We start from the raw sequence: 14,648 nt of genomic DNA, 5'->3' as shown, positions 1-14,648 counted from the left end.
GTATTTTCTCAATCAACCTATTTGTGTGTAACGGCTATTGGCAATCGGTATTTCTTGGATCTGAAAACTCTATTCCCAAGGTAAAAGGTAGGTATATAGGTGCAGGGCGTTTCTCGGAGGATTAGCACTTTCCTTAATTTGGCGAGTTGTAATAACCAGCCCGAGCGAACGGCAGCCCAGGTAGATATAACCTGTTTAGTACTCGAGAAAAATTCTCTTCCTGGCGTTGTACCAGGAGTTATAAGAGCAGGTAAAACCAACTTTACGAAGAGCCAACAAATCAATGATTTTTACACTCTATACAACCTCGAAGCGATCGCTCCGTTGACGACTGAAATAATTCCATTAAAATTAAACTCCTGTTCTGGAAATATCGAAACAATTTTCGAATGCCCATGCTTCGGATATTCACAAAATATTTATATCAACTACTTCGAAGTCTATGAATATAAGTATTCCTCTTACAGCTCGATACAGGTTTCCGTAATATCTGAGGAACTTCTAAACATCTTAAGAAATTATTCGAACTCAATTTTTCGAAGTCTAAATCGATTTTTCCGTTCTTTGTGGTGCAGGAATTGATATGTTTTTTGCGATAAAAAGTCATTGCAGCATTCCAATAAAAATATTTAGAGACAGTTGGTAATTCAACGTTATATACCATGTAAACTGTTTTATTCGAATTACTGTAAATCAAATACGAAAAACTATCATTGATCGATACCGTGAATGTCGACATTCGAGAATGATCGCGAATTCAAAGCTCCCGATCGATTGTTATGGTGGATCGCTTAATCTGTTCAATAATCTGATCGCATAACATATGTTAATCTCCAATTAAGCTGTCCCACCTGCAGGGGTCGTCGAGGCGTAATAGATCCCGCGGGATCTGCCCGTTCCAAAATTAGAAACACACCGTTAATTCTACGGCACAGAAATGTGAAGCTCCCTAACAACGGAATATAGGTGAAAAAAAAATAAATAAATAAATAAATAAACGAAACGGAAAAAAAGCGTTCGCTCACGGCTCCAAAATTTATTCAACACCCGTTTCAAAGTCCACCCCATTCAGCGACGTATACGTACCCCATCCGAGTGGCTCGCGCGTTATTAACGCCCAATTTAGTTCGTTACGGTTTCTCTAAAGCGTTCCTACGGCTTCAAGTATAACAAAGAGAAATTTTTTAAATCATCGAAAAGCTTGCAAGAGCATCGGTGGTTTTCGCCATTTTGCAAACGACCAGAAATCTCATAGCTGGATATAGACTTCGACAGATGGTCGCATCCGGAGAAAAAAAGCTGACGATTTGTAAAGAGTCGAAAGAATGAAAAAAAAAGAATAAAAATTTATTTTTATTACGTTCTCCCTTATTTGACGACTTTCGGAAATAATTGGCCGCCGTTGTTCAACGCGAGCTTGCGGTCTCCGTAAAACATTTTCAACCCGCACTTAGTTTTAAACCCATACAGCGTGCGAACAAACCAAAGGCAAAAAATTTCCTCCTTCTCCCTTGATTTTTTTTTTTTTTTTTTCTCGTTTATTACTGTAGGAATATCGCCGAAATATACATATTTCATTGTGTAAAATCTAACGACGTAGGTTGTATATTGTGCCTTGTAAAGTACGCGTCGCAAAAATTTAGGGGTCTGTGCTAATGAGGGGAGCATATTCTTTACCTCTACATAAATTTTCGCGCGTTTACCGGTCTGATATACGAACAACGACATTGTTTTATAATGAAAACATATCTATAATGTGTGTATATAAATGTGTATGTGTTATTTAGATTTCCAATTCTCGTATACGTGTCATCGCTAACTATAATAGGTGCGAATAATTTGCCTGCTCTTTGATCAAATATAACCATCGCTCAATTAGAGAGGAGGAATGGATAAAAGCGATGAAAAGAAATGAAAGATAAAGGTCAAAAACGTGATGAGAAAACAATTCGTTAAGGAAATGGTGACAACAAGAAAGACAAATTGAAAATCAACAGAAATACGTATTGTGTGCACTATACAGGGAGTCCCATTTTGAGTGGACCATTTTGATTACTCGAAAGGATGAGATAGTAGAAACGAAACTTTTCATAGAAAAGTTGTAGGTTTCGAAGGGGACAAAATTTGACGCTGATCAATTTTTTTTTTCAAATTACCTTGAAAGGGTTAAATCAAAGTCAACTTGGTTTTCTGGAATGAAATGACATATTCATATCTCCGAAATCTGAAGTAAAGTCAAATTCCGCACCAAAAAGTCCTTACGCACACTATTTTGACCAGCTCTACCTAAGTAGTCATTGACAATAAGCTATACGTGTGTACGGACTTTTTGGTGCAAGATTTGATTCTCTTTCAGATTTTGGAGAAAACAATGTGTCGTTCTATTTAAAAAAAAAAAACCAAGTTGACCTTGTTTCAAACCTTTCAAGATCATTCGAGAGAAAATTGATTGGCGTCAACTTTTGTCCCCCTTTGAACTCTACAACTTTTCTATGAAAAGTTCTTTCGTACTACCTCATCCTTTCGAGTAATCGAAATGGTTCACTTGGAACGGGACACCCAGTATGATTATAAAGCCGATTGCGTAGACTGAAAAAGGTCGTAGTAGGACGGTTAATTGATTTATTTCAAAGGCGATTAAAAGCTGCGCTTTCAACCGTCAAATCGGATTGTACCGCACAGATATGAATGTATGTGTATATGTGTAAGTATTGCCACAGAACAATTCAAGATTGGAGAAAACCAAACGAAACATATACGTCTTTGAGATAAAATTATCTGAAATCGTAAAATCGAAGGGAACGAGAAATATTTTTCACAAAATATCAGAATCGATGAACATCACGAATACTATTTGATTTTTCTTATCTCTCAAATAACGCGATGCGATGCAACGTAACTATATTTTTTGTTGGCAAAACTCGCGACGACTCCAGGTTCTAAGATCGAAATACATTTTTAAAATTTCAAGAAATGGGATAATTTGAAAAAAAAAAATAAAAAATCGTTCCTTACCGATTTATTGATAGTTGTACGACTTGTACAAATGTCAAATGCGAATCACGTGAGCGTTACGGTGCAACCAGAAAGCCTATTTCGTAGGTGGACCGTTAAACGGACCCTCTTCTGGCCGGTGAGAACCATTGTCGTGGTGTGGCTGTTCGCTAAAACAGTTTATCCTCTGCTCAGGGCAACGCCTGTTAAGCTAAAAGCTCTGCAAGCTGCGGACACCTCGTTTGCATCGTTCACTCTCACAGCGTAAACAGGCCTCCCGACGACGAACTCCGCAACTCCCCAACGTACCACACGCACGGTATATTATAACCATGTTCCGAGGTAGGTATGTACATTAATATTCCGGGTAGTGACTTACTTATTGTTAGTCAACCAACAAGTCTACAGCGGTGAGCGCGAGACAATCCAGACAAGCCGTTACATGCGGTGAAAATCGAAATGCCAATTACCTCCGTCTCACGCCCTTTTTCGCCTTGACAAAATATACGTTATCTATATCTGGGTGTAATGTCAGTTATTGGAATCTGACAAAAAAGGGGAAAGGAGTATCATGCCACGTCATGTTTCCTTGCTCCCACTTTTCTTCTATCCAACCTTACACCTTATTTGGAAACATGAAGAAAGATATAATTTAGGAATGTTTCTCAACCCAACGTCCATCCAACGTCAACGACAATTCATAGAATTTAAGAACGAAGTAAATCTACTGCAATATTCGTCCAACATTGTAAATATCACCTCTTTTTCCTCTTTCGACGACCCGTGGACGAATTGACTTCATCGACTGAACTAAATTACACACACGTCATTCTAATTTTTCAAGTTACGCTTACCAATACTCTCGAAGAAAGTTACGCCCGTTTCTGTTTGAACCCTCAGGGCACAACGGCGAAGGGCCAAAAACAGGGTTGGAAAGAGTCAGAGAGAGAATTGGAAATTCGTGAGGGCGAACCCTCACGGATGAGCATGGACAGCGTTAATTGGCGGCGTTCGTATTGGTAACAAATGTCGCGTTACAAATGGAAAAGCTACGTAATGAAGAAGCATTAGCGAAATTGGGGGACAAAAGGTATATACCAATGTGTACGATACCCATATATATATAATATACACACACACGTATGCACATACATAGTTCCGTTTTATTTTCCCAAAATTTCGAATCACCCCGTGATATGGTATGTCCGATAGCAAACAATTTATTATTATCATTACTTTTTTATTCTAACTTTTTGCTTTCGTCGGTAAAAGATATGAAACAGCTGTAAGAGATTAACGTGGGGAGACGATGAGACAAAAACGAAATAAAAGGTTGTAAATGTGATTAGAGCCTTGTCTCTCGATTTCGGATTAACAGGATTAGAATAAAGATGAAAATATAGTATTTTACGTGCATTTCTGTGCATATTCAGTCTCGTAGTTGATATATATATATGTATAACTTTGAGTACATACCTTGAGAAAAAGCAAATAGAAAGACAAAAAAATTACGAAAGCTCCAGGGTACTAATGAGAACTCTATCAAAGTAAAGTTGATAAACAAGAAGTTTAGAAGTATAAAGTGAACAGTCGGTCAGGCTTTAATCAAAACCAAAACTAGATTTGTACGTATATATGCATATTCTTCCTCGTATAAATTACTACCTCGCCATCTGTGAATCCGGTGAGAGATATCAGGTGGTATTCGATTCGGCGTATCACGGGGTTATCACGATCAACGATGAACGATTAATTGCATCGTAATTCTTAAGTATTCCAAAATCAATTATCCGCACCCTGCTAACCACGTCTACTTCATAATGGTATTTATATATATATATTATTGATACAAGTATACGTTATGCAGAGCAATCAATGTGGTCATTCCTCCCGTTGATAGGATTATACCTTCGGTCAAGGGATTACAAACATCCCTGGTAACATTTAAAGCAAAGAGCAACATCGTTACGTCAGACGACAGTGATTAATCCCATAGCGCCATAGCGGATACGCCCGCAGACTCGAACAGTCCAGAGGGGATATAAACTACACATACGTATATATGTATGTGTAGCTGTACCACATACCGTGTACATTGTAATTGTTCATAAGCACCCCTAATCTTTTCAACGGGTAAACCATAAGATTACGAATGCTTGACGAGTAATCGTCGAAATTGTCAATTGCAGGTAAAATTAATCTCTGACGATAAAGTGACTATTTTTTTTTTGTTCCTCTCATTTTTTTATCACCATGTAATCCTAGCCCCACAAACACACGTGATAGTTTTTCCATTACGTAAATATTGTTTTCATTTTGATATAATCTCTTCAGTTATGAATTGTGTATCTAGTTTTTTTCCAATCAATAGTCGATTAGGGAAAAAATGACAATTTTCATTTTCTTTTTTTGTTTTCTCATCGCGAAAAGCGAAAACCGAAGAAAAGAGAAAACCGTCGACAAAATTCTCAACCGGTACTTAGATGCTTCTCAGAACAAGAGAAACGTGACGATATTAACGTCAGGAGGCAAAATAACAGGTAAAAGAAAGTATGACAAATGTTTGTAATGCATGAGAGTTTCACATATATTCGTATTCTTCTTCTCCTTTTTCTCGTCCTTTTCCTTTTTATGTCTCTTGTATCAATTTCGATATTCTTTGGTTCACATTTTTTTTTGTTCTCACTCGCGAACATCTTTTTTCTTACGGGAGCAAAGAAAGAGACGTAAGAAGAGAGAAAGGTAAGGCTGCGGAACGTGTCTAGAGGACTTCTCGGGGGTCTCTCTATTCGAACTTCCCCCGAGTCTCGAATCTCATCTCATCTCTCAGCGACGGCGAAACACGGAAACAAGCTATAAATATCCTACTCACCTACGTCGCAGTATAGAGGGATGGATACACCCTCGCATTTCAGATGCCGTTTGATTAATTCTCGTTAGGCCTGTGAGCCGCATCGTAGCTACGCGAACCGATCCACGCTTAAGCGTTTACACGAACTCCAGTGTAGTCGGGCTCGTTAGTTGAGTTATCTTAGATACAGGTTGTCAAAAAACTACCCTCGGACAAACGACGTTTACATCACACGTATCACAAAGCGTATCCCTGGTTAAAAACGGCGAAATTTTCACCAGCTCAATAAGCGATACGGAGATTACCGGTTGTAAAACTTTCGAAAAATGAAACGACGTAGCGTTTTTGACTAGATCAGGGCGTATCCGATGTCTCTTTAATTCTCGGTACACGCGAATTTCACGTGAGAATTTCATTTGTTTGTCGTAACGGGTATGCCGCGTTAAATTATTTGCAAACCCCCCGGGGAAAAAAATATCATTACGTTATGTTTGCGGAGATAGTGTGTATACGCATAAGGTACGCGGGTGTTCGGTCGCGATAGGTCAGAGTGCACGAGTTTGGGTCGAGTGTAGATATAGGTGGTACCAGCCAGGTTTCAGGTATACGTGGTACACACCGTTTTCACCGTACTTTGGGGGTTTATATCCATGAATTTCTCCGTTATCAGGGGTGATTCATGCGGCGAGAGAAGATCATCACCTCCGGTAGCTGATGTACGCTCGACATCTCTACTGTAAAATAACACACGCGCGATGGGAGCTGAGTACGAGAGCGTGGGGTGAATCGGGGTCTTTACTTATATCTCGCGATATATCCAACAGCGGTAAACTGGCTGCTCTTCGCAAGATATTTCGGCAGGATCATTTAGTCCGCATCGTCGTCCGTCAATAATCCGCTAAATTGATTTTCATTCTCCATTTTTAGTAAGGAACGTTCGTAAACGGATGATACACCGGTGTGCGCCCACAGTATGAACATCCAACAGGTTCGCTATCGCCGAAAAAGTAGTCGCACGCGCAGGAGTTTCGGAAGAAAGTTGTGAGAAATGTTTATTGATTAAAAAAAAAAAAAAAAAAATGTTTTCAAGTCTGCGTACGTTTTTTTTTGTTTTGTAACCGCAGATTCCCGACAAAACACGCGAAGATGCCGGAAAAATTGGAGCGCAACTTACGTCCGCGAAATCGGTTCTTGACGATTCGCTTCCTGCACCATTCCGCGATCAGTAATTCAATCGCACATCGTAATTGCCGATAATTTCGTAATTCCCTTCCTCTTCTTCTTATGCTTGGATAATTGATTCGCTGGAGGATAGTAACGTTGCCGTTTCTGCACCCATTTGAAATGATGATACAATTTTGCTTTTTCTTGCCGCTGATAAAACGGAATAAAAATAGGCGGTAATCATCGAATCTAAAATAGAATCATTTCCAGCACGATGATTTTGAACGAGATCGACAGAAGTATCTAATGATGACACCCAATGAATATTCGTGTCGATTGTCTGTCGCACGTAGCGTGACGATTGTATGCACGGTACGCCTGTGTATTTTATACATTTATGTACAATACATGGGAATATACAAGGCATTATTCGTCGTAGCAACTACTCCAAATTCAATATTGTGCTTTGCGCCACTCCGCGTGAACACACCCTCGTACATAATAGCTGGGGATTACACCAATAGTGCATTACCAGCGATGATCGTTATACGATTTCACTGCGGCTCTTTCTGATCAGATTAAACTATCATCATAGATAACTATATGGCTACAATTAAATGTTACATATGAGTTCGTTGTTTAGATTTTCTAGGACAGTTATTCCGAATGACAAAATCATGTTGAGTGAACAGTTGATAACGCTGGATAACTATCGACTCGACAATACCGTACGTACGTTGACTCCATTTGTCGGCATGATTGAAAATTTGAAAAGAACAAAAAAATTATCATTTTTTCTTGTTTGTCAATCATTCGCGTATGGCTATGTGGTATCCAGCGTATGTCCAGACTGTCATATTCAGAGGTTCGCGAGCAGCGGCATAATAATTTCGCAAATATTTTTTCGTCCCCCACGCAGTTGGTTGTAGAGTTACATCTAGCGATATGACCAGATGGAAAAATTCACAAATCACGAGACTCAATTTCTCTCGCAATTGCTCCGGTGCACGTTTTCAACATTTTTTTATTCATTTTTCTCGTATGTAGAGCCCTCTGGAAATCACGCATAGGTATCATAGTTTTGTTTTGAATTTATCTTTCATCCGACCGTTGAGAAAGAATCAACTCCAATCTTCCCGTCGTTATTTTCTCGTAATTGTTGAACGCTTCTCTATGCCGCTGTACCGCCGATTTCTACTACTCGTCAGCGCAGCTGGTGTTGATGCCACGTAAATTACTCAAGTTATTTCCAAGGCCCGGAGAACCAGACTAGAAACGTATTACAGTTTTATAGTTTTCCCATTTGGTTTTTCTTGCGTTCAACGACTCCGTTACACATCCCAAATGGAATTGAGTGCGTACAGATGTTTGGTGGTAAATATAATAATAATCATTCATAGCTGCAAGTAAGCCTAAGAAATTCGTAAAAAGTAATCGACCAGAGGAGCCGTAATTCTGCATGCTTACAATTGACTATCCGAGGGAAGGTCTCGTGTCCGAGAAATCGGAGGGATCTATAAAAAATCGGATTCGGGAGAGGAGTTAAATCTCTAATTTCGTATATGGGGTTCTTCGAGGAAACATCGCAACGGCAAAGTTTCAACATTTCTGAGGATTTTAGAAAGCCTTATTTCAGCCCTAAATGTGTAATATGTAACTAAATTGAAAAACAACAGATTAAAAGCTGAGGAAGCGATTAACCCTACAGGGGGGTAGGAACACCGAGAGGAACACGAAAACGTCGTCGTCTAACACCGTTGGTTGCCTCGCGAGCCGTTTGTTAAACAAACGAAGGCTCTGGGCCAATTTTCTTTACCCGTGAAATATTGCCCCTCGTGTTCGCTAAAGCGCACAGAGTTATAGTCCTCGTTAAGATATATATATATATATATACACGTACATATTTACACGGGATCGTTACAGTACGTATGTACTATGTACGTACCTATACATATAGTCTGCGCGATGGGAAGAGTTCAAGACGACAAATCCCATGGGGTAGGCATCTTAAAGAAAAACATACGGTACATAAACGGAACGCGCGTAATCAACCCTTTAGCAGCACGCAGTCCGCTCTTGAAATTTTGCACATCCTACAAAACATAGCTACGTTCTGTTCATAAACAAAATTTCATAGAACGTTCGGATAAGCTGCAAGACCATAAGATTTGGCATACAACCCAACCATAAAATAGTCCCCCGCTACTCTCTGAACTTCTTGTCATAGGCGAAAGAAAGTTATTCATCCGAGTAATGGCAATAAATTTTGAGAAAACTTGGCGAGTCTACTGGAACGTGGCGAATTCATCACAAGAAGTAATTTCAATCTCACATACACCCGAAGTTTTAGATAAATAGTGCCTACCACCGCCGACCCGTGGGGTTGCTTTTCAATACGACAATTTTCTCTCGGTTATTACAAGCGAAAGCCTTTTCTGCGCAAATTATTAGCACGATACGCCTGTGATGATGTATTCTTCGAATGTTTGTTGTGTCGCTTCGTGTTTTATATTATTTTTGAAGTGCGGATATCAGTAGAGAGAAAATCATTATCGCGATTGCGCGTTTACTACGATGAAAAAAAGGTCACGTACAAAATGCGTTAAAATTAAAATTCTAAGCACAGCTGCATAATACTAGACATTTATTCTACGGTATGAAAAACGTGTCGAATGAGACGATAGCATCGAGAAAGGAGAGAAAAAGAGAAAAGAATCTCGTCCATCAACGAATGCTTTTTGGAATAATAATCTTTTTTTCTCTGAATGGCGTGAGATTACATACAGAGTTACTATCAACAGCGATGATCCAGAGCATCCCCCTGATCCTTAAGGGACTCCCGTACAGGATGTGAAGTGTAACGTATTGAGGCTTTAACCCCTCGCTTCCACCATCTTTTGGCGTTACACAGTGGAAGTCGTATTTGCGAATGGCTGGAGAGTTGAGCGTTGTATAAATATGCGAGATCGTGTTTGAAAATTCTAAAGACTTTTGAGCTCCCTTTATTTTTTACCAAACGTACAATATTTTCACGTATCTCTTTGGATATTGGCGAAACGAAGAAGTCTCGTAACGATAATAACGATGATCTCGCAATTACCATATTAGGTATCAGTCGCATAAATAACGTGAAAATTCATCGTGTAATCGTCATTCATCTGCATCGGGGTTTCCGACGTTCGGCTCATCTTCTCTATCGTTCTTACTTTCAACCCCAGAAATGCGATCTACGCAAATGTGTCGTACAAGTACATAGGTATGTGTATAATATTATCCAATTCTAGAGGACCATACCTTTGACACAAAAAGAAAATTATGAGAAACCTCAATTTCACTGCGAGACTGAAGGAAAATATACGAAGCTGCAATCATATCCATTTTATTTATTCATTCGTTATTTGCTTGTTTTTTTTCTTGTTTTTTTTTTTTTTCTTTTAGTGCAGGTGTTTCTTCCACCGCAGCATCGAGATTGTGTTAAACTTTCAGAATACCCTCATCATAAAATGACCACCGCCTGCCTGTACGCGTGTGCTCGGTAAGGTCCCAATTCTCGTTATACACATACTTTACAACATACCTGTATATACGTACATACATAATGCCTATGCACGTGTACATACCCATACATAGCTGTACATGTGTAGATACTTGTTAGCGATTCCTACCACGCGCATTTCTCGGTATAAAAGGGTATCGTAGAGGGTGGACAGTCGGAAGGTCCGGGTCCGGGCGCGGGTAACGAGATTTTCTAGAGGCGGCACTCCCCTATACGCGATAAAAACAGAAAATACGGCAACAAAAATGAAAAAAATAAAAATCTTACTTTGCTTTATACATACCGCTATCGGTATGTAATTTGTGCTGCTATCATCGGCGTGACAGGTCATTGTGCTATTGAACCATACGGTGGACAAATTGATAGCATAGGTACGTAGCGAAATGATCAGATACATAAAAAATCACAAGGGTACGATATATTATGATGTGATACATCAATCAACTATTGTCACTTGTTGAAGGGATAAGAAAAGCGTGAAATTTGAACTCACAATCAGGTTATCGACTTCCTATGCATACAACATGAAGTATCGAAGTACTGTGTACGCTTGATTGATGCATCAATAATATCGATCGACTCGAGACGCTAGGTGAACGCGATATTGATATCCCAACACACCATGCATGGTTTTTTGGGATCTTTACATGTTGTTAAATTTTGATTTTCTATCGCGAACGTTACAATCATTGAAAAAAATCTACAACAAGTACTTACAATTAGCTGCACAAGTTTTTGTATTGTGTGCACTCTGACATTTATAAAATGGGATTTTTTTTTTTTTTAAATTCAAACTTAAGAAAAAATTCATGAAAAACTATTCTTGGGCCAAATTCTCACAGCGAAAGCATCTTTTTTTTTTTAATCGAGCTTTGTTGAAACAATTACCAAAATACTTTATCCAGGCGGATAACAAAATCGCGAGTTGGACCACCAGAAAACTATCTCTGAGACTAATAAAATTACAGAGTAAAAAATACACATTTCTAATCTGAAATACATTTTTTCAAAAAATGAATTTATTTCATGATGGAATTCTAATATGTCCCGAATAATAAGTCTGGCCAAATGATGCAACGATGATAATTCAATTACATGAGTTTCAGTTGTGTGTTCTGAGCTAAGCCGCCTACGGTCGAGTACAAGACCCTTTAATGTGTTGGACCAGGCGACATTTGTCACACCCATCAAGCGCTTGATAGTCGTATAATAATATTGATAATAGCAATGACAATAATACTGAGAATTACAATAATAATAACAAGGAATCGGTGAATTGAGCTTTGTATAACTTTGATTCGGCGGCTTAACTTTAAAAAATCATTCAGCATATAGGTACGAGTGCAATTATTGCTCTAATATAACTTTGTAACGAATCTTTCTTTGATGGGATAAAGTCGTCACGGTGATTGTAAAAATAAATTTGTTTATCAAATACCGGTGGGCCTGATTATTGGTAAATGAAATAATAGAGTTGTAGATTTCTACGGTCCTCTTGCTTAATACGGTCGTGGATACATGAATATAACGAATAGGACACCGCCATATAACGTATATGAATTAAAATCACGGTATAAATAAAAATATGTCTTTAAGAGGTAATCCAGCAAGGCGACATAAATAAAATAACTTTGGTGTAGATATGTATATGGCTAGCAATAGCAATTAGAACAGTGAGGTACAAGCCCGTTTTAATATAGAATATACAATCGAATAAATATAGAAATAATAGATTATGGATAAAACAGCATGTAGAATAGACAATGTTTCGTAAAAGTGATCACAAATAGCTCGCCCGCGCAAGAATCTATAGTAATACGGGCAAATGAGTGATTGAGTGCAATTAATGGCAACTTATCTGATTATGTAGCGTGCGATCGTCATGACGGCCCAGGGAGGAGAGAGCGAACGGATGATCCATTCGCTAAATTATGCTAAATCTTATTCGTGCCTGTTCGGCGATGATCGCCAAATTGTCCATTTCCCTCAATCACCAATATATTACATACATACATATATCCCCTCGGGTGATCACATGGGCGCCCACAATTTAGGCATGGTCATAGTAACAGCTAAGCTTTTTCAATGATATAGCTTTTGTATTTGGCCCGATATACGTATGTACGTATATACAGGGCGTAATTCCGTGGTAGGTATATTTAATCACTAATTCACGTTGACCAGATCGACAAACACAGCGAAGTTTAATAGAGTTCAGCCTAAACACACTGAATTTTAGTAAAATTATGCGATATTTTCCCCAGGCAATTAAACTGATAAAAATTATGAATGTTAACTACCCTAATAATGCGATCAATAACGATGTAGAAGTAAAATCGGAATTGCGTAGAATGAAGAGAAGAAGAAAATTGGTTAGTCCACCTCTTTAACTTAACATGGTGGAATTTCGAATTTAAAAAATCAGAAGCTTGTATAGTTTTCCCACGAATTTCGAATTGATGTTTTCGAAGCTACATACTTTTCGTAATTCTTTTCAAATCGAGTATAAATTAAAAAATCTTAAAGGCGTGAATAGATCCATACTCCAAGTTGCCTAATTTTGTCTACTTTACATTTACAACGTGTGAGATAACCTCGTGTATTCTTCGCCACTTATATTATGAATGTGGTGCATATCAGAAGAAATGTGTCACTCGCTACAAGAGATGGTTATGAAAAAGAATGCAGTCGTTCCAGCATATAAATATATTGTAGCACGGTATAATATACAGCGCGCAGATGCTCCTTTATTCCAAACAGCAGCAATTTTTGTTCAAGAGACGAGTCAAAGAACGAGTATCCTTCGAAAAAAGAATGAAATCTATGGCGAGTCCGAATTAAAAAAAGAGCATAAGCGGTTAATTTGGCTGATCGTTATAATTTCCCAGCCCTTAAACTTTCCGCTTGGGCTTGTTTCAAGCTCTAAAAAGTTCTTCAATCGTGCTTATAAGTATTCACATTTATAATCTTTGATACATGCTTCAATTCTTTATCGACTTTATTGATAAGATATCCTGACGGTACGTGTAAGATAATGCAGTAAATTGAGGAGGAGAGAACATTTACTTTTTCATACCCAGCCGTATGGAAGATTTCTCAGACACAACTTTGTACATGGTCTTACTCTCTCCAAGGATGGGAAAAAAAATCAACTGAAAGTTAAAAAAAAGGAAATAAGAAAACCACCCTATCGGTCAACGTCGAGCAGACATAATAAAGCAGTAACAGATTAAAAAGACCTGCGAAAATTGTATACCGTGAGAAAAATGGAGAACTAGGACGCCGGAAAAAAAGGAGCATGCGACCATACGGAAATGGATGAAATAAAAAAAAATGAAGCGTCGCATTTTCGGAAAAATAGAGAAAGACGAAAATCGAAATCGGGTGGCTATAAGGCATTGAATATCCCTTCTGCAGACATTTGCGGACTTTCGTCACCTAACCAGAAACAATTAAGGGTTTACCTTGAGCTCAAATTCCCATACAAACAAATTTCCGCTGTTCATCTACCACGCGATCCTGTATAATACCAAGCCCTGAACCAACTGCTCGCTAGGTATACATATAATAATATATATTTTATGATTTGACCACTTGCTACCGGAGCTGTATAAACAACGGCCTGCAACGGACAATGTATGGGCAATTTTAATCATCCCGTGGGAATTGCTGAAGACTCAACTATAGAATGCTGAGGAATGGCGAAGCAATTTCTATCGTAAAACCTATGAGAGTACATACCGTCTATTGTTCGTGAATTCGAACATCACACATCTAATATCAGGAATACGTAATACACTACTAGGTATTCAGGATACTATGATGGCAGGCATTATGATTGCTCTTCTGGATTGCTGCGATACAACGCCGAATTACAGGGGATTGTAGACTTGAAGAAAGTTTTTCAGTTCTTTCTCTTGAATATTCCAACCTGTCTAGTGATGAAAATAGATTGAAATTTCGTTCCCGTTTTGTCATAAAATTGATGTGATTTTCTACAAATTTAAAATGAATGCATTGGAAAAATGAAAATTCAACATTTTTTTATCGTTTTTAGGAACAAGATTCTTACCTAAAGGAAGA

This window comes from Athalia rosae, chromosome 1 (genome assembly GCF_917208135.1).
Source record: "Athalia rosae chromosome 1, iyAthRosa1.1, whole genome shotgun sequence".
NCBI lineage: Eukaryota > Metazoa > Arthropoda > Insecta > Hymenoptera > Athaliidae > Athalia > Athalia rosae.
The sequence above is the reverse complement of the archived record's forward strand: the minus strand, read 5'-3'. Positions refer to the sequence as shown.